The sequence below is a fragment of the Oenanthe melanoleuca genome, chromosome 3 (assembly GCF_029582105.1).
Source record: "Oenanthe melanoleuca isolate GR-GAL-2019-014 chromosome 3, OMel1.0, whole genome shotgun sequence".
In the NCBI taxonomy this organism is placed as follows: Eukaryota; Metazoa; Chordata; class Aves; order Passeriformes; family Muscicapidae; genus Oenanthe; species Oenanthe melanoleuca.
The window spans coordinates 34,589,070-34,616,718 of NC_079336.1; the positions used below are offsets into that span (position 1 = coordinate 34,589,070).

Here is a 27,649-nt window from a genome sequence, read left to right on the forward strand (position 1 = left end):
CCAATAGCTCATTTCTAAGTAACAGCACAGTAAGAAATACATATTGGCAGTACAAGTATTCAGATTCAAATGGCAGCAAAGCCTTACCTTACCAATGCAGACCTAAGTTTAATGTCCAGGTGCATAAAGAGTTACATGACTGTAGTGACCAGGCAGGCCAGCAGGAAGCTGGGAATGGCTCTTCTCCAGGTAAGGAGTGCAGTAGGTTTGTGCTGCCAGGTTTTGATAACAGGTGGTCTACAAGGATTGCTTCTCTGAGAAGCTGCCAGAAGCTTTCTCTATGTTTGATACAGGCAATGGCAGCAGGCTCCAAGACAGGTCCCTGGGAAGGCTGAGCCCATCACTGATGGTGGTAGTGCCTCTGGGATATCAGAGTGAGAAGAAGAAAAGGTACTGCACGGAGGCAAAATTGCAGCCAGAGAATAGAGGAGAGAGAATATGTGAGAGGAACAGTTCTGCACACACCAAGATCGGTGGGAAAGAGGGGAAGGAGGTGTTCCAGGAGCCAAAGCTGAGATTCCCTTGCAGCCCATAGTGAAGCAGCTGTGCCCCTGCAGCCCATAAGGTCCATGGGGGAGCAGAGATCCACCTGCAGCCCTTGGTGGACTCCACGCTGTAGCTGGTGGATGCCCAGAGAAGACTGTGATCCCATGGAAAGACTGACCTGGAAAAGGCTCAAGGAGCCCCATGAGACCCCATGGAGAGAAGAGCCCACACTGGAGCAGGTTTGCAGCAGGACATGTGACACCACAGGGGACCCATGGGAGCAGCCTGTTCCTGAAGGACTGCACCCCATGGGAGGGACTGACACTGGAGCAGTTTATGAAGGTCTGCAGATTTGGGATGGACAGTTTGGACAAGTTTGTGGAGGACTGTACCCTGTGGGAGGGACCTCAGGCTGGAGCAGGGGAAGGGTGTAAGGAGTCTTTCCCCTGATCTTGGTTCCAAGAGGGAGAAGGCAGTGAAACAAGATTGAAGTTAAGCCCAGGAAGGAGGGAGAGGTGAGGGGAAGGTGCTTTTAGGATTTGGTTTTACTTCTCAGTATCCCACTCTGATTTGATTGGTAATGAGTTTAAGTTGAGTCTGTTTTGCCTGTGACAGTAATTGGTGAGCAGTCTCTCCCTGCCCTTACGTTGATCTATGAGCCTTTTGTTACATTTTCTCTCCCCTGTCCATTTGAGGAGGAGGATGGTAGAGAAGCTTTGGTGGGCATCTGACATCCAGTTGAGATTAAACTGTCACAAGGAACAACTTGGACCAGCAGGGGGGCTCAAGAAATGCTGAGTTCTTCAATCAGATGGGTTTTTTTACTGCTGAGCTGTGCAGAAGCAGTGGAGAAGCAGTGCAGACTTGTTAATGAGGGACCATGTCCCACCTCCACTCCCCCTCATTGCCAGTTCTGTCCTTAGTGTGCTTAGATGAGGAAGTACTGCATAGGGCTTACACATCTCTCAGCATCAGCTGGGAACTGATTATTCTGTTTTTGGAAGGTATTGGTGGTGATGTAGGAGGCAGATGTTTCCCTGATGTCAGAGTTAAGCCCTGCTCCCATTGCAATGGGAGTTACGGTGGATGACCTTTGTCTTCACTGTTCAGAGAGATTTATTATATGTTAGTGTGCTCAGTTTTCTCACTTTCTATTCAGATACTGGAAGGAAGGAAAGCTTTCATTTTCTAATATTTTTAAGGAAAAAATAAATGGAGCAGTGAAGGGGATAATTTAGTCAGTAATGGAAGTTGGGGACAGGAGTAGGTTGACCACAGGATGCCAGCCACCTCTAGACACCCAGTTTTTTCTCAGAAGTGCTTTTGACTGTGCTCACATTTTATTTCATGAGTTTCAAATATTAGTATTTTAAAGTCTAGGGCATAAGTATAAAACTTGCTACAACTTCCTTGAACTAGAAGGGAATCAAATTTAGGATGCCACTTACAGGAAATGTTTAGTGCATTTGTGGCTTTCCAAAATGGACAAGAAGAGGGGAGTACCTACTCATGAGAGTTGTTACTTCATTACTAATTTTCCAGCCTGTCTTTTGCATTTCTTTACCTCCTGTATGGTAACATCATTTGGATCCAGCTGCTGCTGAAATAAAAGGCCATTTTGCCACTTGTGTTCACCTGCCTAAAAAGCTACCATAAGCAGAGAAGAAAGAGAGAAATACATCTTTTAGGATGGACTAACTGCCAGGTTAGGAGCGCTGTTCGGTCCCGTGGTAATCTTTGCTGTGGGCATGTGAGAACTGAACTTAGAATAATTGTAATAGTCTAGTTTCTTTTACAGCCCCTGAAGGCAAGTGTTTGTCATTATTTCCTGTAAGATATAAATCAGAAGCAATATTTGGGAATTTGGAAACCATCACATCACCCTAGTGTAGGAGCAGAAAAAAGAATCCATGTAATTTTCCTTATGCTGAGGGAATTTCTTGCAACACCCATTATCTGCAGCATAGATATTATGAACTATTTTCAAAAGATACCTCTTGAAAGCAAATTGCCAAATTTCTCTTTTTAGTTAGTGGATCACAAAACCCATTATCCTCTTGTGCAGCTTTTGCTCCAGTATCCTGCATAGTCATTTTGCTGAGCAGCAGAAGGCACAGAAGGAAGGAGGGTCACTGCATGCTGTGAAACCTCTCCTGCAGCCCTGCATTAATAGGCTCCTTTTTTCTGGCCTGTGTAATACCTGTCAGCTGCCCCTCATGCCATGTTTGCACAAGGGTCATTCCTGCAGTATATTTGGCCCCAGTTTGTGCTGTGGCTGAATTAGATCAAGCCAAACCCATATATAACACTTTTTTTTCACCTGGTTAGATTGACCCTGGGAGTAAACCTGTTCCCTGGGGCTATATCTGGTTTTATATATGTGCTGGGCCAAGGTATTAACTGTTAGTCAAAGTTGCTGGCTTGTTCATGGTTCATTAAAAATAAAGCAGACAAGCTAACACTGAATCAACTGCTCCAAAGCTGTGTTAATGTTTTCCTTCCTGACACAGGTGGGGACCTGACCTCTTCCCTCTTTACCAATGGTTTTGTATGCAAGAAGCTTGTCTTTTAAATCTCACTTGTCAGTAGAAACAGCTGTGTTATGAAATACGAAAGCACATCTCATCTGGTAAAGGAAAACACTCATTTGCCCTATAACACAGTACATAACAGGACAATGTGGAAGTGCAATACCTCTGCCTAACAGAAATTAGTAAGTCAACTCTGAAACTCTAATTGATGTAATTTACTGACCCTTGATGCCTTTCTCACCTTCTGAGCATGTCCCCAGGCAGTCTGGGAACTGCCCAGTGCAATAAAGGACACCTGAGGTGCTTTGTGTTCCCAGGCAGTGCAGCTGTTTTTGTGGATGCAGTGAGAGCTGTAGTCCAATTTTAAAACTCCTTTTACCTGGTGGGGGTAACAGCTGCTTTTGGTGCTGATCCGTGAGCACCTACAGCTGTGTGTTGCTTCCAGCCTTGCCTCTTCACTTCCATTCAGGAGTGGTGGTACCACTCTGTGACTCAGATGGTGGGTTGTGAGGATTCCTTATGGAGGTGGCATCTGCTCTGTAACTCCTCTACCAGATCAGCACAACTTCTTGTGACCTCTATGCTCTGCTTTTGTCACAGTGGTCCTTGCTGTGCCAGAAAGCATCCATATGAGACCTTCCACCCTTCTCTGGCTTCCTCAGGGTAGATGAATTGCAGCCTTGAGAGTAGTAATAAATGTGAGTTTAAATATTGCTTTTTGACTTTTATATTCCATCCTCAGTGTTTTGATTAAGGCAAATTAAAAATTAATCGCATAGCAGCCTGTATTCTAAGGTCATGCAAGTTAGGAATTCAAATTCATTGAGTATGATGGGGGCATAAAGATAAAATGAGAGATTTCAGGGGGTCTTACAATACTAATTCTTTAGGGATGAGCAAAATAGCGGACTGAGATTTGATAGATTCAGAGGGATGCCAGGATAATCAAACCATCCACAGGTCTGGAATCCTGTACAGTGAGATCCTAGATAAACATCCAGACCTGTAGACTGTTAGATATTTCATATTACATTGTAATTTCTTTGTCAGTACAAAAAAATGCCCCACTACCCAAGTGGGGACAAAATGTCTTGTACAGTTTCATGTGTACGACCATATCTGCTCTAAGTATCCTGTGCTTATTTTGATTCTGTCTGGATATTTGTATCTGGTTTCACCCTCTGCAAGGTGGGATACTGGCACCACCAAGTACCTTTTTGAACAGCTAAATTAAATGTTACCTTTTTGAAAAAAAAAATGAGGCAGTCAGTCATCTTCTTAATGATGATAATATATTTTTATAAAGTATCATACATAATTTTCAAAAATCAAAGCACTGGGGCCTAAATAGCTAAGCTTCATTAAGCAGATGAAATGAAAGAAGAGAAGCATCTGGCAGAAGAATGGAGGGCAGTGTAAAAATAGAGGCATATGGTTGTTTGACTAGCATTAGTAATTTCTAAAATTATGTTGCCTATGAACCTCTGCTCCATTCAAAGTAGAAGACTGAGTCAACAAAGCCAATTTTCAGGACACTCACACAGTGTTCCTTTCTTCCTAAAAATAAGTGGCCTAAGCTTGGGGAAATCAGAGGTACCTTTTGGCCAGAAGAAATTTTTGCAACATGGACAATTTTATAATGAACCCTAAATAAGTGTTCAGAAAACAAATCAGTTTGGTTTGTTTGTTTGTTTTGAATATGCTGTTTTCCTAGAGCAAGTGCCCTGATTTATTGTGATTGGTCAGTATAAGGATCCTGGAGAATATTCCTTAAATAAATATATCCCTTATTTGTACATATTTGTTTGTATAGACTCCACGAAGAGGCTGGCTTGCTTTGTGCTGGCTAGTGGAGTATTTACCATAACATGGCTTAACAGAAACCTGTATTTCACAAACATTAATGATTTTTCAAACTTTTAATCTTGACTTTAAGAGTCAGTTTCAAACTTCTATTGTAAACTCCTTGCTTCAGAGGGTTTTTGTTTGTTTATTTGGGATTTTTGTTTGTTTATTTTTTACATTCTTCTTTGTTTTTTCCTTATCCCTTACATAATTTTCCCCTACTCTCTATTGTCATCTTTTATGTTCCTTCTGAGAAATTTAGCTGGGTGTAAATGGTAGTGCATTACTTCTTGAAGTCCACTGTATGTCTCAGTAAATCCAAAATCAGGTCTTTAAAGTTTGTAAACCATAAATGTAGAAAAATTAAATTATTCTCTGTCAGACCTGGGACTGAAATATAGATACATATTCTGGTCACATCACTGGACCATGCTACCTCTGTGTATAGTTGCTGCTTTACCTGCCTGTCTGACATTTTCACCTTTCTCATCCCTTTCCTCTCCTAATTTGAGTCTTCTCAAGCAGTCTAGATTCCTTCAGACCTGACCACTCTGGAACTGCCTTGGTGTATGTGTTCACCTGACTTTCCAGCATGGTTGTAACACAGGCAGGACACAGCTTCTTCTGGTGTCATAAATATGCTCAATATATAATATGGTGGGATATGGATACATTGCTTGTTAAGAAAGACTGCAGAATGTGTAACTGCTGTTATCTGTGGAGAATAGAGTCTTTAGGATTATTTCTGCTTTATGTAATTGCGGACACCATTATATTTAGAGATTGAATGTTTCCTAAAGTAGAGAAAGTCCTTTTGACAGCTTGTTGAAAATCCTCGTGTCTCTAACTGTACTGTACAAGTGATGAGGTGTAGTCAGTAGGGGATTATGTTAAATGGGAAATGCACATTTTGCTTCAATAGTCGAAGTGCAAGAGCACCTTATTCCACTGCAAGAAGGATGGCAATTGGCAGCTTACTAAAGGGGGTTTTCATATTTTTGAGATTTTAATAGTAACATATACAATGAACCATTGTGCTGAATGCTTCTAGTTGTGAAATAAAAAGCACACTAAAATCAGTTTTCCCACATAAAGGTGGTTAAAATTTATTTCTGAAATGAAAAAGCTGTTTAACTCTGTAGAAAGTGGTGAGACCTATGCTGGTTTGGAGTTAACACTGGAGGGTTTCAGCACTGGGACTGTTTGATTTCACTTAGTTTCCAATGAACAGCTGCAAGTGCTCAGCTTTTCATGTATATTTTTAAAGCAATTTGGTTAGCAAAACTGGGATGATGTAGAAGTTGCTTCTCTCAGAAAACTCACCAGTGAGTTTTACTGTAATTTAATGTGGTCTAGTGGTCATATTCAAAGTGAATAAAGTGAAAAATAGACATGATCAGTGTTCATACTTCACTTAGTCCTGTTTTTGAGGTGAAGAGATCTGGAGGAACATGAGTTACTCTGATAAGTAGTCTAAGATTTCCTTATCAAGTTATGCTAAATTAATTAAACACCAGCTGCTTTATAATAACATCACTTTATTTTTTGTGTCTGTTTAATAAAGTTGGTTTTAAATCACAGTCTAAGTCACTGGCATATCTTATTTACACGAAAGAGCCTCTGCATTTTAATTCCTTTGCCTACTAAAACCAACAGTTCTCTAGCCACGTATCCAGCTTGAGAGGTATGTTTTAGCCTTCAGCACTGTATTCTTTATTTGCATTTAGATTTTGGTTCACTGTGTCTAACAGGTGGTTTCCTCCAGTGTTCCTGCTTAGTCAGTTCATTCCTATTTTTGCATTTTTAGAGTTGATTATTCCTGTGTAAATGTGGAACTTTGCACTTTATTGGTTGCATCCTCTTTATTCCAGACCATTTCTGCAATTTGAAAGTGAAATATAAGTGACCTGTCACTCTCTAAAGAACTCGAAACTTTACCCTTTCTGATGTTAGAGACAGATTTCACAAGTGTCATCTCTGTTTCCATGATCCCAAATGGGACTGTTGAACAAAACTGAACTCAGCATATATATACATAGGAGCCTATCAGAAATTTCAGGACAGTTTGATAAAGTAACTTTCATAGATAACTACTGAGCTATTGATTTTCTAAATCACTTGGGGAGCTACCTTGCACCCATAAGTTGTATTTTCTTAGTTTGTGTCAGTGTCAAAAGCCTTACTGAATTCAAGATGCGTATACTGGTTTTCTTTTTGCTTACTGAGAGGTTACCTTGTCAAAGAGGACTATTGCATCAGACATAATTTTTGATGATTTTTGTGCTGTTAGAGTTTTGTTATCTTACTTCCATTCTTGTATTCTACTTGTGGCTGCTTAGCCATTTATTCTGGGTGGTAAGGGCAGGGTGGCAGTTTGTAATTACTTTAGTTTTTCTTCTTTTCACCTTTTCAATGACAATCTTGACCTTCCTTTGTAGAATTTGTCAATTTTCTCTCTTCTCAGCAAGTTTATAAATATGAACCTAAACAGGTGTAGGGACATTGGCTGAGCATTTTAATTTATAATATTTTCTGGAATGTCCTGACCTCCTCCTTATTTTCTCTCATGAACTTTCTTTGGTATAACAAGTCAGGGCAGGAAAATGAGCAGCTGTATTGCCTTAGCTGGACCAAAAAGCTTCTCCTCCTTGCCTCACACAGTGGCCAGAGGTATATGGCTAGGAAAACTATCTCTCCCTTGACTCCATATGATCCTTCGGTACCTACATCATCCTTTTTCTGGATAAGATGGAATAGGATAACAACTACCTAAGCTTGATTTCCTAAATTTCATAAATGAATGTTTGTGTTAGTTTCTGAAGGTAAATCAGTTCTTCTGCTATAAAGTAATTGTTGCTAGATATTTAAATAATAAATGCTTATATCTTCAGTAGAACTTGGTGGTAATTTTTCCTGATGTTACCTTATGACTGCAGTAGTAGCTGCAGTGTTCCTTTATTCTAAACTGTGGGATGACTTTGGAAAGGGTACCTGGCCTAGAGAGTTAAGGCAACTATTTTATATTTTGTGAGTATTTATTGCTTGCAACTTTATTTTGGGGATATGAACATGACTGATAAAAGGTTTATCTAAAATAAGCATTGTTAAGCAGGTTAAGCAGCACTGTTTGTATTTTAAATGAAAAAAGCAAACTGCTTTTAGGGAAGAACGATGAAAGAAGGATGCTAGACTGATGAAACAATAGGAGAGAAATGTAAGGTGCAGGATACATTTGGTACAGCTGGGTGAATGTACTGAAGTCATGGTGCTTTGAGCTGAGGTGCTGTAAATTTGTATAAATTTTAGAGATTAGTCCATGAGATGTGAGTGTCAGTGTTACTTGTGTATTTTATGAAGCTGATGATTGGTCAGATTAGGCTCTGCAAACACCTCACCAGCTCTAGGAATCTAACCCACTGCTTTATTTGCTTGTAGTTCACCTGTGAATGAAAGAAAACTATATAATTTTATTTCAGTGTTGCTTGCAGCAAGTCTGAAAGGGTCTGCTGTTTCCCTTGATTGCTTTACTTTTCATTATAACAGTGTTCAAACACCACTGTCTTCTGTGTTAGAGAGCCAGCATGGTCAGAATTGGCAATATCCAGCTCAAGGCTGCAGACTGGTATGGTGCAGGAAACATTTTGGCAATTGTACTGAAGTGATGCATATTCCTGAACATAATCCAAACTAAAACAAAGTAACAAAAAGGATTTTTCCTTTCTTTTGGCACTTCTGCTGTGATGCTTGCTCTGATATCACCTTTCCAGTCATTCATGTGGCATCCCAGGAGAGGCAAGATATGAATTTCTAATATAAGTAATAAACAGGAGCTTTTCTTCTCCTCACCTAAATATGTAATTTGATATTGCAGGGACAGAGGATAGTTTTCTTTGGCAGGTCACTTTTAAGAATCTTCCACACAATTTTTATGCCAAAACACTTCTGTTCAGTAATTCTGTTACAGAGGGACATTAAGAAGCTCAGGCCAAAAAGGCAAGACATTTTCTCCTTGGGTTTGAAACAGGTTAGAAAGTAGATGAGGGAGGAAGGTCTACAAAGGCTCTTCCAGACTCCATGAGCTGGGAAATGTTGTGCACTAGCAATGCATTTGGATGGGCACAGAAGAGGCCTTCAGCCGAGAGGCAGGAACATCCTCTAGGGAAGAGACAAAAGCAGGCTCCCAGCTCAAGGGATGTGAAGGCAAAGCTGTGCTGGGGAGCTGTGCAAACTCATGGTTTCTAATGGTCTGTCTCTGTCCTGCATGGGCACCACCAGTCATGTGGGGACCAGTGCCAGAACAAAATGTGGCCTCATCCAAGTTGCTTACAGATGAGGAACAAGTGTGTTGGCCCATCATGTTGTTTAGTCTGTTTAAATTTGTTAGTGCGTAATAATGTGAGAATTTAGCAAGGAATCCCATTCCTTTCTCTTCCCTCTGCATTGAGGCTGCTGCTTATATTGTTTCCTTTCTTCTTTTCATTCCTTCTCTTTTAATGTTCACCAGAAATGTGGAATAATGGAGTTTTACACTGCTGCAGCAAGTGTAGCACCTGCCATGTGAAATCTCTGCTTTTCTCTTTGAGTGAAAGCTTTAAGCAACACTTCTCCCAGACAGAGATTAAGGCCTCTGAATTCCTGTCTGTGGTGGCCATTTGATTAATACAGGGTCCCTTTATTGTCACCCTGCCTTTCTGCTCTTCCTCATTAGAAATCAGTGACTCTTCCCCAATTCATTCATGACACAGAGAAAAGAATGTCTAATGATACTTACAAAAAAGAAAATATATAGCATGCATTCAGCTGGTAAAATGAGCTATTTTCCCACATGGGGAGGGGATTAGGCAGGGGGGCATTTGCCTCCTGCACCTGCTGGTAGAAGCCTCTGACAGATGACAGTGCAATATATATATATGCATATATATATATATATATACACACATGTAGGTGCCCGCACAAGCAGGAGAACTAAATACAGTTGCTGTTGACAGGTAATTTTGTTCTTGTATGTTTCAGTGAAGGGATGTGGTGGCCTGGAGTTGTGAGGGGTTTTGTCTTTGAAGGTTGGAAATAGTTTTGCTCCTGCAAGCTACTGTTTCTGTTAGCACTTGACAGCACCTTTGCACCGGGGAGGATTTATTTGCTGGTGATTATCCAGGGAGGCAGTGCAAGGAGGGGTGCGGGGGTGTGTTTTGGCCACAGCATGGTGCTCTGGGGGCATAATCCTTCCTGTAAGGAATTGCACAATTTACAGAGATAGAAATGGGTATGCTGATGGTTTGCTGTAACCCTTTTAGCCCTTATCTCCAAGGTTTTCTCCACCTTTTAGTGACGTAGTCCTTCCAGACACAGACGGCGTGAATATGTGCATCAGTTCACCTGGGGTTAGAGTTCCACAAGTGCTTTTCCCTGCTGCCTCCCAGCTGAGCAGCTGCAGGTCATGCCAGGGCTGATGTCTGGGGCTTGCTTCAGTTCCCTTCAGCCTGTGTGGGAGTGTGAGCACAAGACCTGTGGTGCAAAGCCAAACCAAAAACAAGCACTCTTGGACTCTTGCTTATCGTGTGCCAAGGCAGTGTGGAGGGACTGCTGATGCAAAGAGAGGTGGGAGTCGCCCAGAGGAAACATCTCAGGTCCAGCTGTTACTGGAGTGATTTGATGGGCAACAGGAGCTTTCTTCTGCAGTGGCAGGATGGTTATGTGCAGTGTTGGTGGTGAGACCAGTGTGGCCAGGGCTTGCCTTAGCCCTGGAGCTTGGGCCTGCAGGGTTTGGAGTTGGCTAGAGCCTACCTATAGGGATACATGCCAAAGGTGTCCAGAGCAGGGTTACCAGGTTCAGTGTGATAGGTGTTGTTACAGAACAGAAAGAGGAGGGAAAAATCACCTTAAGGTATCTATAAACCATAATGCAGGGTGTAGAAAGTAATGTAAATAAAATCATGCATACATAAATATATTTGATATATATATATAAATGTATCAAATATATATATATATATATGTCAAATTGGTAAGGAAAGTTTCACTTTGCTCACCTTGTTGGTCTCCATGCTCAACTGTGGTGGTTCTTGCACTTTTGTCATTCAAGTATCTGACAGAAGGATAAGGATCAAAAAAAAGCCCCCAGCAACTGTGGTTCAAGATGAGTTCAGGTGAAATGAGCATGAATGAGGAAAATGTACTTGGACAGGTGCTTTGTTTGTGAGTGCTTTCTCAATGGAAGATGCTTGTCTGTTCACTGCTGTGGAGGTTCTGCCTTCAAAATGTACTGGATCTACTCCAAACCATAAGGTGGCAGTGGCCATAACATGCCTTCCTTTATCTTTCACTTGGTTTTACTTCTGTTTTTAATGTTTCGGCATACTAATGTTTTTATTTTACCAGCACCACCCTGAGTAGCTTATTGTACTGCTATATGAAATTACTTGATTAATAATTCAGTTTCAGTATTAAATTTTTCTAATGCTTTGTTACGTAGGTACCTGAAACTGTCAGCTTTCTTTGGTAGTGGTGCTACAGATCAAGAACCCAAAACTAAGACCTTATAAAGAGGGCATTTCCACAAGCACCTGTTTACTTTGTTTATGGAGGTGTGTCTCCAGCTCAGAATGAGCTTCATTCTTGCAGCTCTGGCAAATGAGCTGTGACACACTCTTACTGCTGCTGCTGCTGCAAGTAATGAGATAAAGGTTACTTTCCTGAATGAAATGCATTTAAATGGCAGGGAAGGAGAAGACTCTGATCTATTTTGATTGCTTTTCCCCATGATATTTGAATACTGCAGTATGTAATATGAACAGTTATATACTATTTTTTTTCTCTTTATGATACCATAAATCAAGGGAGAGTTTTAAAAAACCCAAATTGCTTTTACTGACTTTGCCTTTTCCCCTGAAGACCCCAGGAGCTTAGATCTGAACGCTTTGCGTGAACATATTGTCCTATTTATGTTGAATAGAACTATAGATTTTTATGTTGGATAATGTATCTCTGAGGCAAATAGCATTACCTGAATGTACTAGACATTTAGAGTCAGCCCTCTTTGTTTATGTTTTCAACCCAAGATCAATGCTAAAGAAATAGTTATAAAACTGCTCATCAGAGGTTTCAATAAATAATTTTCTGTAGTTGCAGAGTGATTAAGATGCAACAATGTGTTTTGAGGAATAAAGTGCTTAATAACCTAGCACTGTAATAGCTGTTACAGAACAGCTTTGGGTTTCTTCTCCTTATCAAAGAGGTGATAAATTAGAGTGTTTCACTGTGCAAACTCCATCCTTTTTCTCTGGTTCAGCTTCTTTAAATTGATGAGAATGGGAAAATAAATATGACAAAAATAGGTATAATTGCTCAAAATTCTTCATTAAGAGTTAAGAGTGCATGAATATAAATTTGGGACACAGGGGTCAATTAAGAAAAACATAACATGAATTTACTCTGTAATCTGTTTGTAACAGGCTCAAATGATACCAGTTTAAAAAGTGGGAGAGCCCTTGAAGGAACTGAGGCAGCAATGGAAGGACTTGCTCGCTTGCTGGTTGGTGCATGCAGGCGTGTACGGCTGCTTGTTTTTCAGACAATTGTGCCAGCGCTGTAGCAGCTCTTGTCTGGCACAGCACCACTTGAGTGCACTGAGACTGGGCTGCTTGTTTCATCCCGGCATCTGGTGAGATTAAGTATTAGTGCTGCTGTTTAATGAACAGTGTGCGGATGTGCATGAGTATTTGGGGTTGTTTTTGTTTCCTCTGGTTTGTAGCCGACAAAGCTGTAGGGATGAACAAAGCCTTCCAGACAGCCTACTATATAGATTAATTTACAGCTGCCAGTTTATATTAGTTGTTCTATTTATTCTGCTTCGGTGCTTTTTTGAGGAAAGGAGTGTTTCTTAGTCAATTGTCTGGCAAAGAGAAAGGAATTCAAGAAATGTGAAGCAAACAAATTTGCGGTAATTAGACAAGCTTTTGGCAGATGAACTGTTTGCTCCCTTTTCTTATGATATTATGTTACACAGAAGGACTGAAGTTTGAAAATAGAATTTGAGTTGACGTCTGAACTTTGTCTTTACTCTCAACACCCTGTGTTGGTGATGCTGAGGTTTGATGAATAGCATCTGCAACTACGTCTCTTGTCTGCCTACTTAGAAGCCTAGCCCTACAGGAGGTTTGGGCAGGCAGAGCAGCTTATGTCTCTTGTCTCTGCAGCTTTTATGATGCTGTAGATTTATCAGGAACCTCTAATACTCTTTAATTTTGTTTCCCTGTAACTCTCCTTCTCTCTGTCTCTGTTTGCACTGGGTCCTGTTGCTGTGTGCTGACCACCTGATGCATCCAGGGACTCCTGGCACTTTTTGCTAGAGATGTCCGAAGCTGTGCATGGCCCTGCACACCCTGAGAGGCAACTCCGTGCATTAGGTGTTTATCAGTGAGGGAATGAAAGAAACAGCTGAAAATTTATCCAAGAGCCTTATGGAAATGTCTGAATATTGATAATACAGACTGCTGTCTCGTCTGTCTTCTAAAATAATTGCTTTGGAGGACTCAAGTAATTCAGAAGGGGATTAGTTGGTTTACTACGAGCAGGATCAGGCACACTGGGGCATGTGCTCTTCTTCCCCACCCTCAGTGGAGCCAGTAATTTGTTGCTCAAATTACGGTGCATAAGATCAAACTGGGCTAAATATAATCTCGAGTGATCCTGCACAGAGGGTTTCTTCTGCTTCGCTCTGTGGGGTTGCAGGCTGGGGAATAATGCATTGTGGTCCTCTTTGGAAATCAAGTGGAAGCTAGGAGGACATGAGACAGCCCAGGTGCTGAGAAGAGACCTTTCAGGAGCAGGAGCCGCTGCTCTCAGGACCCCAGAGCATCAGAGGAGCCCATTCTCCACCGAGGTGTCCCTGATGAGCTGTCAGCTCTGAGGGAAGGCAAGGAAGTGAAGTCTCTGAAATTTACTCATAAACCTTGGCAGGTAAAATTACAGTATCTTGTGTACTTAGATGAAAGTGTCAAATGAGAGATCTGTCATGCAGAGATAGATACAGAGGCATATGTACATATATGTATATATATATTTATTTTTTTCCCTCCCATTGAGAAGGTGGTTTTGCTCCATAGTAGGTGATTAGTAGCAGGCATGACACCAATACTGTGATCTTTGCTTTCTTCTTTCTTGATTGGACTTTGGCTTTGGAGCTTGCAGGTGTCTGTGACAATGGTGCAGGTGTTTGCTGTGAAATGTGCAGCTTCATTTGAGAAATGCTTTCTACTCCTCTTTTGATCTTTATCCTTTGAAGGTTATTTTATTGATTTAGAAATGCCCTTCAATGAATGTTGTTCTTTTAACTGTTTCATATCAGATGTTTCAAGTATATGTGTGCTCTATTAATATGAATTTTATTTGTTGACTGTGTCAAAAGTTATATGTCCTATGTGAAAGATTTCAAAACCTTATCAGCTAATCATGTTGTTTTTAAGATTGTGTAGCAAAGTGGAGCTGGTACTCGATTTCTTCAAAGTATACTTTGACATGGAGTGGGTACTTAGAGTTAAAAATAAAAAAACCCCCAAACTTCTAAATGCACCAAATCCTAAAACAATCAGTGAATTATCAGAAATAAAAATGTTATATGTGGGGTTTTTTTATTGTAACCAGTCTTTAAAATGGTTCAGAATAATGAATAAAACTATTTTAAACTGTTAACTGTATTATAGAAATATATATTCCAAACTAACATAATTGATAAAACCTTGAAAATAGTTGGTGTGCATAAAAACTTACAAAACTCCACAAAAAGACTTTAAATTACATATATTATTTTTTTTTAACATTTTCTCTTCAATTCCTGACTGACTTTTTTGTTTCCTTCTGCTGTTTCTATTGGAGTTTACTCTTAAGAGCACAAATAAATCAGGAAGTATTTGGGGTATATTTAGAGGTTTTTTTTGCAGATATCCAGTTTGTAGCTATCCAGTTGTGTTAGCTGATTTTGAACCTTTTGCCCTTTTAATTTGTGTCACAGATGGGAAGCAGGCAGTGTGCTGAGCAGATATGCAGTTGCCAGCACAGCAGGTGTGCCTTCAGACAGACCTGCCTTGCCTGTCCAGATGTATCTGTGCATCTGTTCAGAGTTGGATTCGTATGGAAAGACTGGAAATGGTCAGTAGTGGCAGTACAGTGGGAACCACCACGGAGGCTGAATCCCATATTTGGGTTTCAGTGTCCAAAACTGAAATGAGACTAATCTAGTGCCCTCACATACATAGACAAAACGAATGCTTTCTAGTTTAAATTAGGTTAGGAAAAGTAGTTCCTGTATTTGCTACTGTATTTTAAACAGTATGATGGTTTGGAATGAGTGTGAGAAAGTGAACAGGTCATTTTACCAAGTCTTTCAGGTGTTAGTTGAAACATCAGGCTATTCAAATTTGCACATTTGAATCTTAAACCAACCTGTCTGCCTGGGACTCTCTTTTAGTGAATGGAAAAAGACATTTTTTCCTCCAAAGGGAGGTTTGGAATCTCCAAATTAAGTGTCTAGTGTGGACTGCCTTTTGTTTCTACCTCCACAAGCATGCTCTGCAGTCATTGAAGAGAATGGGTCTGGGCTACCCGTGGATATGTATTCCCAGTCCCTTGTCTTCCTGAAGGGTGGTGGTGAGGGAGAAGGGTGGGGCAGTGTGGCCATCAGATTCTTCTAGAGGAAAAATCTATCAGCCAACTTCATTTGTTTGAATTAATTCCTACACACGGGGGTCCTAAAACTCCCCATCTTTAGAGAAAGCTGAGTAAGTGACATTTCATAGGCTGTCCATTCCGTTATCTAAAGAACTCTTCTGTTTTCATGTGGAGGGCGCCTCATTCCCACGGTCGTAGTGCTCCAGAGCCCTTTGTTCATTTCTGCTTCTCTTTTTGCCCCCTTTGGATGGAGGGGCATAAATCTCTTTGAAATGTCCAGCTAAAATGTCAGGGTACTTAATGAAACAGTGACACAGCTACTTGTGCTCATCATGAAGCTTTTAAATGGAGAACAAATAAACAGCCAGTAAGTTCATAGATATAAAGGCTTGTTTTCCTGCAAGAACCATAATGATTCTCTGGTGTCTGTGCCTTGCAGCCTGTCACAGTAACTGATTTTAATGTGTGTGCCCTACAATGGCTTTGCAGGTAGTTGAATTGTCCTTCCATTGGCATCCCTAACTTTAAATGGACTAAGTTCTATCTGCTTAAACCTCCCCTCTACTGTTTCTCTCCTTTCTCGTTTGATTTTCTTCTGAAAAGCAGTAAAGAAGCTAGCAAAAGAGAGGGAAGCAAGATATAGTGAAGAAATGCCATAGTTCAGTTGAACCCATACTTGAATTAAGAATTGTTCCTTTTACAATTCGTATTTTGGAGCTGTGTTGCAGGGTGGAAATCCCTGTTTGCCTCAAAGAGCCTACATGGATTTTACTAACAAACATTAAACTAGCAGAAAGAATTCTTCAGCATACTGTGTTATAGATAGAAATCCACAGACTAAATATTCCAAGATCCAAAAAAGTAGCCTGGAGATTTAAAGCCATTTGTAAATATGAACAATAACAAGCCTTGTAGTTCTTTAGGTATCAGGAGTTGGAGTGAAGTCATCAAAGTTAACAGAAAATTCCCTGTGATGTAATAGGGCCAAGGATCATGCTTAATTTCTACTTAAAGTTTTGCATATATAACATTAGATATAGTCAAGGTGGCACCAGGAATGGCTTTGCTGCTTTAATGACAACAAAATGAATGGTGGTTAAAAGGTGTTGGGAGTCCCATAGCCTCAGATGGGAGCTAAGGGCTATGACAGTTCAGAAGACAGTCTAGAAACAATTTTTAGCTCTTTCTCTAAGAAGACAGAAGCAAAATATTTCCTCTAAAGGCTGGCCAGGTTGTTGTTACACATGGGGTTCACACCATCTTAGTAGAGGTGTGTGAATATTAGAGGTCATGTCCCTTTGTGGCCAGAGGAAAGGGCAAGAAAAAATCTGGGGTTCTCCTGTGCCTGCATTATAGTTGTTTGCCTTTCTCCATCCACGATAGAAGGAAATTTTACTAACCTAAATCAAAACTTTTAAAAGATTTAAGTTTTCCAGGGAAGCGTATCCAGCATGGTGACTATTGCACAGCTTTGTGAGGGACTTGTGTGTTCAGTGCTCAGCCTACTGTTAAGAGAAAGAAGTGGAGTGAATGACTAATGTATTGCCTGTAAATAGTGTAAAATAATGAGTGGGGGGAGCAAGGAGCTGCAGAGAATGTGTCTGAAGTCTCCAGAGTTTTGTCCTTCCCTTCCCCCTTGCACCTGGGTGGATCAATAGAAAGGGAGAGCAGTTGTGTAATGGCTTTTTTGCCCATCACTGTGTGCTGTTGGTTTGACACATGCAATTTACTTGGAAAAGCTTAAGTAGCCTTAATAACAGAAAGTCCCAGCAGAGCTGACACTAATGGTCTCCCCCGTTGTCAGTCTCAACAGAGAGATTAAGAACTGAATGGACAAAGAGACCCTATTACCACCACTCCCCTTCACTAGGACAGGTTTGTACAATCAACCCAATATTCAATTTTTTAAAATTGCTGCTGCATGTGCTGTAATTTTGTGTCTGTTTTTTATGGCTATTGTGTGGAAGACTTTAATTGCAACTCATTTCCAAGTAAGACTGGCTTGTTTTAAGATTTTTTCTCTTCTTCTGTTTCTCTAGCATGGCAGACCAAAGATTTCTCACCATAGGAAATAAAACAAATGTATTTTGAGAGGACTCTAGGTCTACATAGGGTTTGATTGATGATGATTGATTGACTGATTGATTGTGATAAATATGTACCCCACCTTATTCAGTCTCACTATTGAGAAAACACATAATCATTCAGTGAACAGCTGATTTTCGAAGACTGTTGACAAACTGTTAAACCAAACCTGGATTTAGAAGATTAAAAACTAAATAATAATTAAAGCATCAGTATCAACGTTGTGTAGCATTGTCAGTCTTTGCTTTATAGCTCATTGTATTTTCCAACATCACTCAAAATACTTTGCTAGGTACACCAGGTGAATGGTGGAGTTCAACATATTTGTATTTCAAAGGTAGTAAAATAGATGCTTTGCATTTTATTAATTGAATATAAGTATATGAACATATTTAATAGATGGTTCTAGAGAGGAACAATTGCTGTTGTACCATATAATAACTAATATTTATGCTGCCAAAATATATTTAATATGCATGAAAAACAATGGGTTTGTACAGCTTTGTATGTTTTTCTGCGTGCATACAGTATACAAAAGAACACTGCACATCAAATGAATGCAATATTTAATCTAAAGTGAAATGCTTAACACTCATAGCAGCAGTTCAAAGATGAGGACAGCTTTATTACTGTTTTAGAGTCACGCTTTCTTAAACTCCAATTCTTGTCTTACTGTGGATAATTAAAGTTTTGTTGTTGATCTCCAATGATTAAATTGGCTCCCTTATGTATCATAGTTACAGTGTTGGTTTTTAAAGTGATTTGTGCATACATCAAAAATGGTGGTGGGGGGAAAGTGTTAATAATCTTTATTAACAAAGACTTGCATGACTGATACCAGAAAGAGAAGTATATAAACTTTCTGTTCCTACCTAAAGAAAATTTAAAATATCTCATTTGAAATACCTCCTAAATGGACTGGAGTGCATTTTGGGAAATACCTGCGTATTTCTTAAATCATGTGCACTAAGCAAATACCACAATTTATAAAGAAGCAGTAATTTATTATAAATATTTACTTTACAGCCCGAGTGAGGTTTTTGACAGCATAGGCTTGTCCCTGGGAGATTCCCTTTTTTTCTCCCTCCATTTCTCTCTCTCAATGTAGGAACTCAGCAATTGTTTTGAAGAGAATACTGGCAAAAGAAGCTTTTTCATTGCTTGTACTCTCTTCCCCTTTCTTATAAGCCTTTCATTCTCCAGCAAAGGCAGAAGTTCTTTGCCTGCCCTCCTTTGCTAACCCCTCCACTTGCCCTGATGATAGTGTACAATCTCAGACCATTTCATTGCTTTTTCATCTCTTATCTTAGTATCCCCCCTCATGTCTCAGTCCTCTGGTTTCACAAGCAGCATAAGCTCATCTGAACCTCTTACAGCATGAAAAAAGACCAGACCATCATCAGTTACATTTGCTCTTCTAGATACCTTCTGCAGTTATCTTCTCCCTCTTATTGAGCAATGTGCTGTCAGTAGTTGTTGATGGTTAGTGGCACAGTGACTTTTCCAGTCCAGCTTTGCACATTTCATTCTGGACACTGTCTTTCCTGACCTCATCCTCATCAAAGGCTACAATGTGCATTTCCTCCTCAGCCTCACATCAGCTGCCATCTGTCTGCAGTCCCTGATGTCCTTGAAATCCTGCCCGTGCTTTTGTTCTCTGATCTCAAACAAGATGTTGGGTAGCATGCCTGGGCTCTTAAACTGTTCATAGCATTGCTGCTGGATCCCTCCTGCACTGTCTGCCACTCTGTCCAATTGCTGCTGCTTGATTTTCCTCACAAATACAGAATAGGGATCTGTTTCATCTTTTGGACCCTTTTCTTTGAACCAAGTTTCAAATTGTGAGTAGTCTTTAACAAGTAATCTGTAAATTAGCAGCATGTTATGTTAACTTCGTACTGTAGATAGTATTTGCTAGATAGACTATTCATACTGATGTGGAGTTACTTCTGTTAGTATGCAGTGAAATCACACTAGCTGTGCTCCTGATGAACTTCTGAGGTGAACTGAATGATACAGCTAATCAAATTATCCTGAATTAGGCTTAATTACATTTCTGCATGAGTGTTTCTGATTTGTTTGTAGGGTTTTTTTGTTGTTGTTGTTTTGTTTTGGTTTTTGATTTTTTTTTAACTTTTATTTTTCTAATTCCTGCATGAAATTGTAACAGCACATAACTTATGGAACTTGTACAACCTCTAAGACATTTTAGGAAGTAAAGTCATTTTCAGAGTACACCATTTATTCCTAAACAGAAGTAGCATATAAGTCCATCCAAGCTGTAAAGAGGGATGAGCTCTGGAGATGTCTCTCAAAGTTTGGCTTCTTAATTCTCACTTTAGGCTATGTCTTTTTGCACATCATCTTGAATGTGACTGTTGACAGTCTACCTGTAGTTTAAATAAGTTTATTTTTTTTTGTTCTTTATATTTCAATTGGTATTTCCAATTAAAATGAAACAACAAGGTATATTCACAAGACAGTGGCACTGTCATTGACAGCATATTCAGCAAAACAGTACCAAAAGGTCAAGTTGCAGGCATAACTAATGCTTAGTTTTCCAATGCCTTTATGTATTATCAGGTGGTTTTTGTGCTTAAATGCATCTGCTGATCCAAATGTATTAGGGAAAAGGATAGCAAAGCAGCTAAATTATGTGGTGATTTTAATTAGTAGGAAAGAGGGATGGTAAGGTCTTCCAACAGCATTTTCTAATTGAAGTCACTGAACTGGCATTTCAGCAATGATTTCTGCTTCAGAGATCAAGAGATATTATTTATCCTTAGCAGTTTTCAGCTCTCAAAAGTTCATGCAGGCCAAGTGACTTCCATCATTCGTGAACACTGTTGTGAACTTGTCCCTTTCCTGATTATTGATTTGTCACATGATTTCTGGGTAGAAATGAAGGTCTCTTGCATTTTCCTCATCCTTACAAAGCAGTGAGAGCTGCACAATTTTATTTTCGGAGGTCAGTTAGTGGGAGCCCAACTGGAGAGCTGTGGTTGGAACTTGTTTATAATGGGAAGTGGGTGTATAAAGCTCAGGAGGAAACTCCTGCGTTTGCTCAGGTGTATGAAGGCAGCTGAGTGCTACAGAAAACACTGGTATTAAATTTCTGTGTTTCTCAGTCTGCTGTGATGCTCCATTTTTGATGTGTTTCTCCTCATCCAGGAGCAGTGTACAGAGACTTGCTGTTGTTGTCAACACTGGGAAAGATTGAAGCTGGCATCCCCATAGTCCTTCTCCAGAGGTTGCCTTGCAAGACACAGCTAAAAAATGTTCTTCAGAAAGAACTGAACCATAGATCCTTAAAAGTGAGTAAAAAACAAATGCAACCTTTCCAAATTTTGGTCTAAAATACATAAAAATAATGACATGGATTAGCATTTTAATAATGCCATGGATTTGCATTTTATAAATGCATTCCAATTGCTGGTTAACTAGGGATTGTGAAGAGCTTGGACTGAACCTGTGGCACTGGGTTATGGTATTTACATCACACTGCTGTGTTCTTCGGGGTGTGTAGTTCCTTGCCTCCTCTGCTGTCATTGTACACCTCTGTTGAGGTGCATTTTTGAGGATCAGTGGCTCTAGGAGTGTCAAACATGCCATTGAAATGGGATTTCCCTAAGCAGGAGGCTAGCTTACCTAGCTTGAATTCTTCAAGACAAAGTCACAGACTGTCCCCCTAGGGAGCCCCATCCTCTGCACAAGAAGGGGCTTTCCATACTCAAAAGTGTTTCATTTTTTCTGGAAAACAAGGTACTCTCAGTGCTGGAGGACTGGCTGGTTTTGTGGGATCAGTGACTAGGGCTTAGAAAATTAGACCCCAGAGTGTGATGTGTTTCCTGAAGTCCATGCAGAAGATAAGTCATTACTCAGATTTGCTGATATTTTCTGCACTTGTTCATTTTTGCATTTCTTTTCCAATCTAAGTGTTTTCCCATGGTAAGTTGGAGTGCTTGCTTCAGATGGGTGCTCCAGCTGCCCTCAGCTTCCATGGACACCTTTGATTGAAGAAGTGAGTGAGTTATTTGAGAGCTATTAACTGTCAGTGTCTAAGCAGAGTCTTTTCCCTTGTAAAGCATCCCTCATTATCATGCTATCACCAGTGCAATTTCTGGTCTCACCAGAGATTTTTCCATTGAGATAATCCCTGCACAACTGTCTACTGTCACCCTTGCAAGCCAACATGAAAGCAAGATCAGCCACATGTCATCAGCTTGAAGATATCTTCAAGTTAATAGCACAATACAGTAAAGCAACAAAAAATGTGATCTGATGGGATGCATACAGCCCATAGAATGTGTGCAAAACACCTTGTTTTTTTAGTTTTATTTTTAAAGTTATTTCTATCCCCCAGACTTGTTTTTCTCAAAGATTTGACTTATTTAGGTACTTTGTATTGTGGGATGCTGCTAATGAAAGTAATTGCTTTATTCCTGAGGTGACTGGGCATGTTGTAAGACAGGATGTAACAATCCTTTAATGCAATATAAAAGGGTCTCCAGGTAGATACATTCTCTGCTGCTGCCTGAAATGTTTGTGAGTTTTGGTTGTGGAAATTATTACTGCTTCTGCCCCTCCTGCTTGTGTAACTACAGAGAAATGAGTGTTAAAACAGGACCATTTGGCTTGTCACTCTCAGTTGTGTTCTTGGTGCTCCCAGCTTATGAAAAATAGAAACAGCATTTAACCCTCAATTCATAAATGGGGTGGTAGGACAGAAAGGACCTCTAAGCAATATGGGAAGGTGGAACAGGGAGGCAATACAGGAACTTCAAAAGGAGAGGAAATCTACAGGGATTTAGCTCCACTAGCTCCAAAATCAAGAGGATTAAACTCTGCTGAGTTGAGTGCCAAGCACTACACTGTAAGAATGGGTCTCTGATTCTTACAAGGCAGAGAATTACTGTTGAAGCTGCAGAAATAAGTCAGAGTTTGGAGTGTGCTGAGAAGTGAATTTGGTCTGTCTGATGCAGTTGCAAGGAAAGGCAAAGCCCATCTCCAGGGCTTTGGGATGCAGAAATTGGTCTGTAGAGGAGATTAGAGGGAATTATTAACTGTGTGCTTGTCATGGCCTGAAGGGGTAACTGGCCTAGAGGAGTAAGAAGATTTTGACCATGGGGGGTTTCAGGGGGATTTCACTTCTGTAATACAGAAGTGGTTCTGGGGGAAAACCAGTACAGTAACAGGCAGAGTCTCACATCAATGATGAGCCTTGTCACGAAGCTGGAAGTCAGCCAGACATCCCTAATGAGGGTTGAAGAGTTTGTCTGGAAGAAATTGTGGGAAGTTCATGAGGGGAGCTCAACCTGTGTTAGAAAACCACAAGCAGTGCAGGAAATAACCAGAGGATAAAGCTCCAATTTGAGTAAAAAGTAAGCCCTTTGTATGGCACAGAGACATTAGAGGGTGTACGACACTCCTTCAGCAGCCAAGAGGTGCTGTTGATTTCTGTCTTTCAGCTGGGAGAACCAGTTAGATTATGATGATGATGATATCTCACATCTCGGACCACTGTTTCCTGTTCTTGCAGTTAGAACAGCCAGTGGCAGTTGCTGAACCTTATTTTCTTAGCAAGTTTTCCACCTTTCCCACTTCTTTCACCTTTTCAGATGATGAGTTCCTTGTTTTTGTACTTCTTGATGGTATTTCAGGATGCCTCTGGATTCTGGACACCTAGCTGCCCTTGAAAGATGCTGACTGCACTTCTCAAGGATGCTGCTGGTTCCCAGGCTCACAGTCCAGCAGCATTTCCTATTTCAGGACATATATTGTACTCAGTATTTCTCTCCTTACAACCAGGTTGCACTTTAGGGCTGCTCACATCAAGAGCCCTTTGCAAATATTCTGTGTAGTTTTGGGTACCAAGCCTCAAAAGAACTACATCAGGGGATGAATGAGCAGAGAGCTGGGATACGTTTTCTAGAGGAGAGTGGCAGAAAAACTCTAGTGTTTTATCTAGACAAGAAAGCATTGAAGGAAATGCAAGAAGGGAAGCGGGCAGGGATCCTCTTGAGTGATCTTCCATGCTTCATTATGTTTGTCAATATAGTAGATAAATATTAGGTATATAATTTTGATAATTTTGTGGGGAAGAGAGTGTTGTAATTGTCTGGTGTACAATACTGACTGTATTGAAATTTCTGTTCACTGCCTCAGTTTCTGTGCCTTTACATGCATTCACATGGTAGTCCAATCGATGTGCTGAGACTGCTGACAAATGCATCCTTTAATATGTGTTGGAATCATTTTGTCATTTATGAACATCTTTGCAGTAGAATTGGAGTAGAGACCTTCTGTGGACATCTTGTAGGATTTTGCACAGCCAGGAAACAGCAGTTTTGGTAGCTGGCTTGACTTGTCTACCAAAACAGAATTGAGCCCATGGTCTCAAGATGAAAAGCTTTGTCACCTTCAGCTGGTGCTGTGTAACCCAGCACACCAAACACTATAGGAAGTGTGCAGCAAGTATGCTTTGTGCACTGCATCAGAGAGTCTTTGCTGTCTTTGGCCCAAACTCATACATAGGATAGGATAGGTTAAAGTTGCTCAACCTACACTTTTCTTTCCTTATTAGGATCTCCTCAGAGATTATTTAAAGCTGTTCTCCAGTTCTTTCAGGTCTTTTCCAAAGTCTGCTGAGGTCAGAGAGAGCCCTCTGGCAGACTCAGCAGGTCTTTCCTGGGATCTTTCCTAAAGCGGTTCCCTGTGTGAATCAGATGCAGCTAATTTAGCTCATCAGTAATGTTTTTTCCTTGGGAGTTACAGCCAGTTTCTCAACAGCAGCACTGGGGGATCGGTGCATGGGTTTAGGAAATGAGAATTACTGTCCTAGCTGTGCTGACTGGTGGAGTGGTTCCATGCAAAAAGATGTGACCTCCATGTCTGCTTCCCTGCTGTGTTCAGTTTCTCTCGCTTGCCCATTTTCCAGGGTGTGTCAAATCCCTGGATATTTGTGCTTCCTCTTGCTGTTGCAGTACTCTGTGGTGGAAGGCAACCAGAAAAATCGTGATCTCTTGATGATAATCGTGTGCATCATGACAGGGACACACGCCTCTCTGGGGGTTACAGTGGGCATACTCAGCACTTTCTCCCACCCTGGCCACTCCATCCCCAAGATTTTATCCACTGACTTTCAGCTTGAGCCTTGTTAAGCTTTTAACTGACACACTGCCTGCCAGACTCTTGCTCTCATGCCAGAAGCCTAGCAGCATTGAGGAATATTGTGCCAATATCCAAACATCTCGTGTACTCACTCCTCTCCATGATTCAGTGCTAAGCTGGGTGGCACTGGTCCACCTAGCTTACCACATCTCCCAGTGCTCTCCCAAGACATCAGCCATGAGGGTACAGGAGGGGCTGTGTCATTGCTGCTGGCAGCTCCTAAGTCATGTTTTTCTTGAAGAGGAAGAACATCTCCAGTGCTCTTTTGCCAGCTGGAAAATATTTTGAAACTGGTAAATGTGTTCTTTTCTTCTCTGCTCTGTCAGCCAGAGCATTTCCTGATAACTGCCTGGCTGCACATCTTTAATAGTGTGTATAAAAGATAGGATCTAGCTCAAATAGGAGTTTGTGCCTTGGTGCCGGTTGGCATTAGATTATTTTAGTGTGTTTTCTGGCTTTGAAAAAAATCTGTAAGTGTGGGAATTAGTTTTTTCTTGAAATTTTCTGGAGTGTCTTTTGCAGTATTAACCTGAGTTACTGTTATATGCTGTCTGGGAGGGTGTGGGGCTCCTTGTGCTAGTGGGGAAGAGGGTTCAGGTCATACATGGGCAGGAGGAGACCTCTGTACCAGCACTCTGACATGGCAGCAGCAGGGTCCCCAAACTGAATGACAGATACTGTCCATGCTAAAGATAATCTGAACCCTCACAGCAGAGGACATGCTTTGGGATAAGAAAGGAAAGAACAGCAGAGGAGAGGGAGTTGGTTGTGGAAAGGGCTATGGCACCTTCTGCTCACACTGAGATCCTTGCAGTCACTTTAATTGGCTCCTGCACAGAAGGTGATGGTGAGGGACAGTTCTCCCATCCAGAAGCCCCACTGCGTGTGAGGGTAACATAAACCCCCACTCTCCCATGAGCACAGCCATGTGTCTGCTTCGTTCCCAAGGTTAGGCTCAGGCACTTCTGTTAAACAGCAGTCAGCTGGAAAGATTTCCTAACTGGTTTTATGCAAATGGGAGCAGATATGTCATGCATGTGTGTTTGCACACTGGCACTGTCCCCTACCAAACAATAGATCTTGTTTTGTCATGTAAATAGTGCTTAACTGACAGGGCTTGCTGGGGGTTGAGCTTGCTTGTACTGAGTGGTTTTGACGTGTGTGTATGCAGGTGTTGAAAGACTGGGGAGTAACAAAGCTGTGAAACTTCAATGAGATAAGCCAAATAAATCCCCCAAATCATGTTATATGGAAAGTGGTAAGTATATAACTTGTGTGTTGCATAAGGGAGGTCAGGGCTACATGGCAGAGAGGTAAGTAAGAGGGGAAGAAAATTGTTTTTATACAAGATTAGTTATGTCTAAGCAATGACTTGAAACTGCCTCTGATCTTCACCACTGGTCTCCATGTGTCCGTGCCTCTCTCCAAGAGCATTCTGCCTGGCAGGTGCAACTCTGGAGGCTGGTTTTGATGGTACCAAGGCATTGCCTGAGAGCTGCCAGGCAGCTGAGGATTTATACTTAGTGCAGCCAGCAGTGGAGATGGGCTGGACAGAGCAGCTGGGGAGGCTGCAGTCGCTGTCCCCCCGTGCGACAAGCGGGGCTGGCTGTGGGTCCGGCTGCAGGCGGCCACCTGCAGCGGAGCAGTGACATCAGTCTGCTCTGCTTGTGCTGGGAAGCCTGATGAGCAACTGTCATGCAGATGCTCCCTGGGAGGCTGCTAAATAGTCATTGTTGAAGTAATTAATAGCAACAAGTGAGGGAAAAAAAAATCTCAGAAAACGTTTTCAGATGTCCCAGACAGTGGTGATACTTAGGGTGATGGATATGCAATTGTCCATATGAAAACTGAATGCTTGTACTTGCCACAGTAAAATGCATAATGAGAACAGTATCCCCCCACCCCAGACCAACATATAATCTACTAAAAGTCTATGTAGATGTCCAGTTCAAAATGTTGGTTGGTATAAAACCTAACTCCAAAAACAACATTGATGATGTTGTAAAGGAAAGAACAAAAGTGTGAATCAAAAGCACATTGTTCTCAACCTGGTGGGGGGCTTTACTGTTTTCCAGATAAAGCTGCTGCTGGCTTTTACAATTACACCTTTGACTGATTTTTAATTGTCTTTTGGGGCAGGAAGGGTGAGAGGCAATGTCCTCCCTTTAGCAAAATATATAGATATTTTTTCCTGAGTAGTTTATATTAGATCCATGGTAGAAGTAAAGAAAAATCACTGAAAGGGAAGTAGTGCTGCATGTCGTGGACAAATCCTTTTAAAGTCAACTGAGAGAAATGGCAGATATATCAGCATCCTGCAGTAAATGATAAATGAGTTCCAAGAAACCCACTCTTTCTAATGCAATAAACCACTCTGCTGAATAATGCTGTTACTCTAAAGTGAATACAATCTTACTGTTTACGTCATATTTTATGTATGACAAACTGCTTTGCAAAGAGGCTGGATGAGAAAAACAGCATTTTATAGATTTTATACTGTTATGTGCTAATAAAAAAAGAAACCCTGTTTTGCTGTGAGAGTCAAGCAAAGAAGAGGTGAGCAGTATTTTTATGGAGGAAATTTTCTTAGAAAGACTGTTATTATAAATTAGTGGTTTTTATCTACTCTCCCATAGTAGAATGGTCTGACTTCGTATCTTAATATCGGGGTATTCCAAAATAATTTAGACTAATTTTATTCCATTGTTTGTGTTGAATAAAATAAAGCTACCAGGTGATGAGATTTTTTTGCCAGGCTTCCCAGGGAAGTGGTCACAGACCCAAACCTGCTAGAGTTCAAGAAGCACTTGAACAATGCTCTCAGGCATGTGGAGGGATTTTTGGGGTCATCTTGTGTGGGCCAGGAG

General features: G+C 40.8%; 2 protein-coding genes across 6 annotated transcripts in view; one reads left to right on the plus strand and one right to left on the minus strand.

Moving 5' to 3' along the window:
- Positions 1 to 27,649, minus strand: part of UBE2J1 (ubiquitin conjugating enzyme E2 J1) — a 179,574-nt gene that overhangs the window by 82,124 nt on the left and 69,801 nt on the right. The gene's annotated exons all lie outside the window — the stretch shown is intronic.
- ANKRD6 (ankyrin repeat domain 6) overlaps positions 1 to 27,649 on the plus strand; it is an 86,158-nt gene that overhangs the window by 19,466 nt on the left and 39,043 nt on the right. For 3 of the 5 annotated variants that reach the window (XM_056487500.1, XM_056487502.1, XM_056487505.1), the window contains exon 3: positions 20,784 to 20,926. The exons of the other annotated variants lie outside the window; for them this stretch is intronic. The gene's annotated coding sequence lies outside the window, so the exon portion shown is untranslated. The remainder of the gene's footprint in view (positions 1 to 20,783; positions 20,927 to 27,649) is intronic. 5 annotated transcript variants of the gene reach the window in all.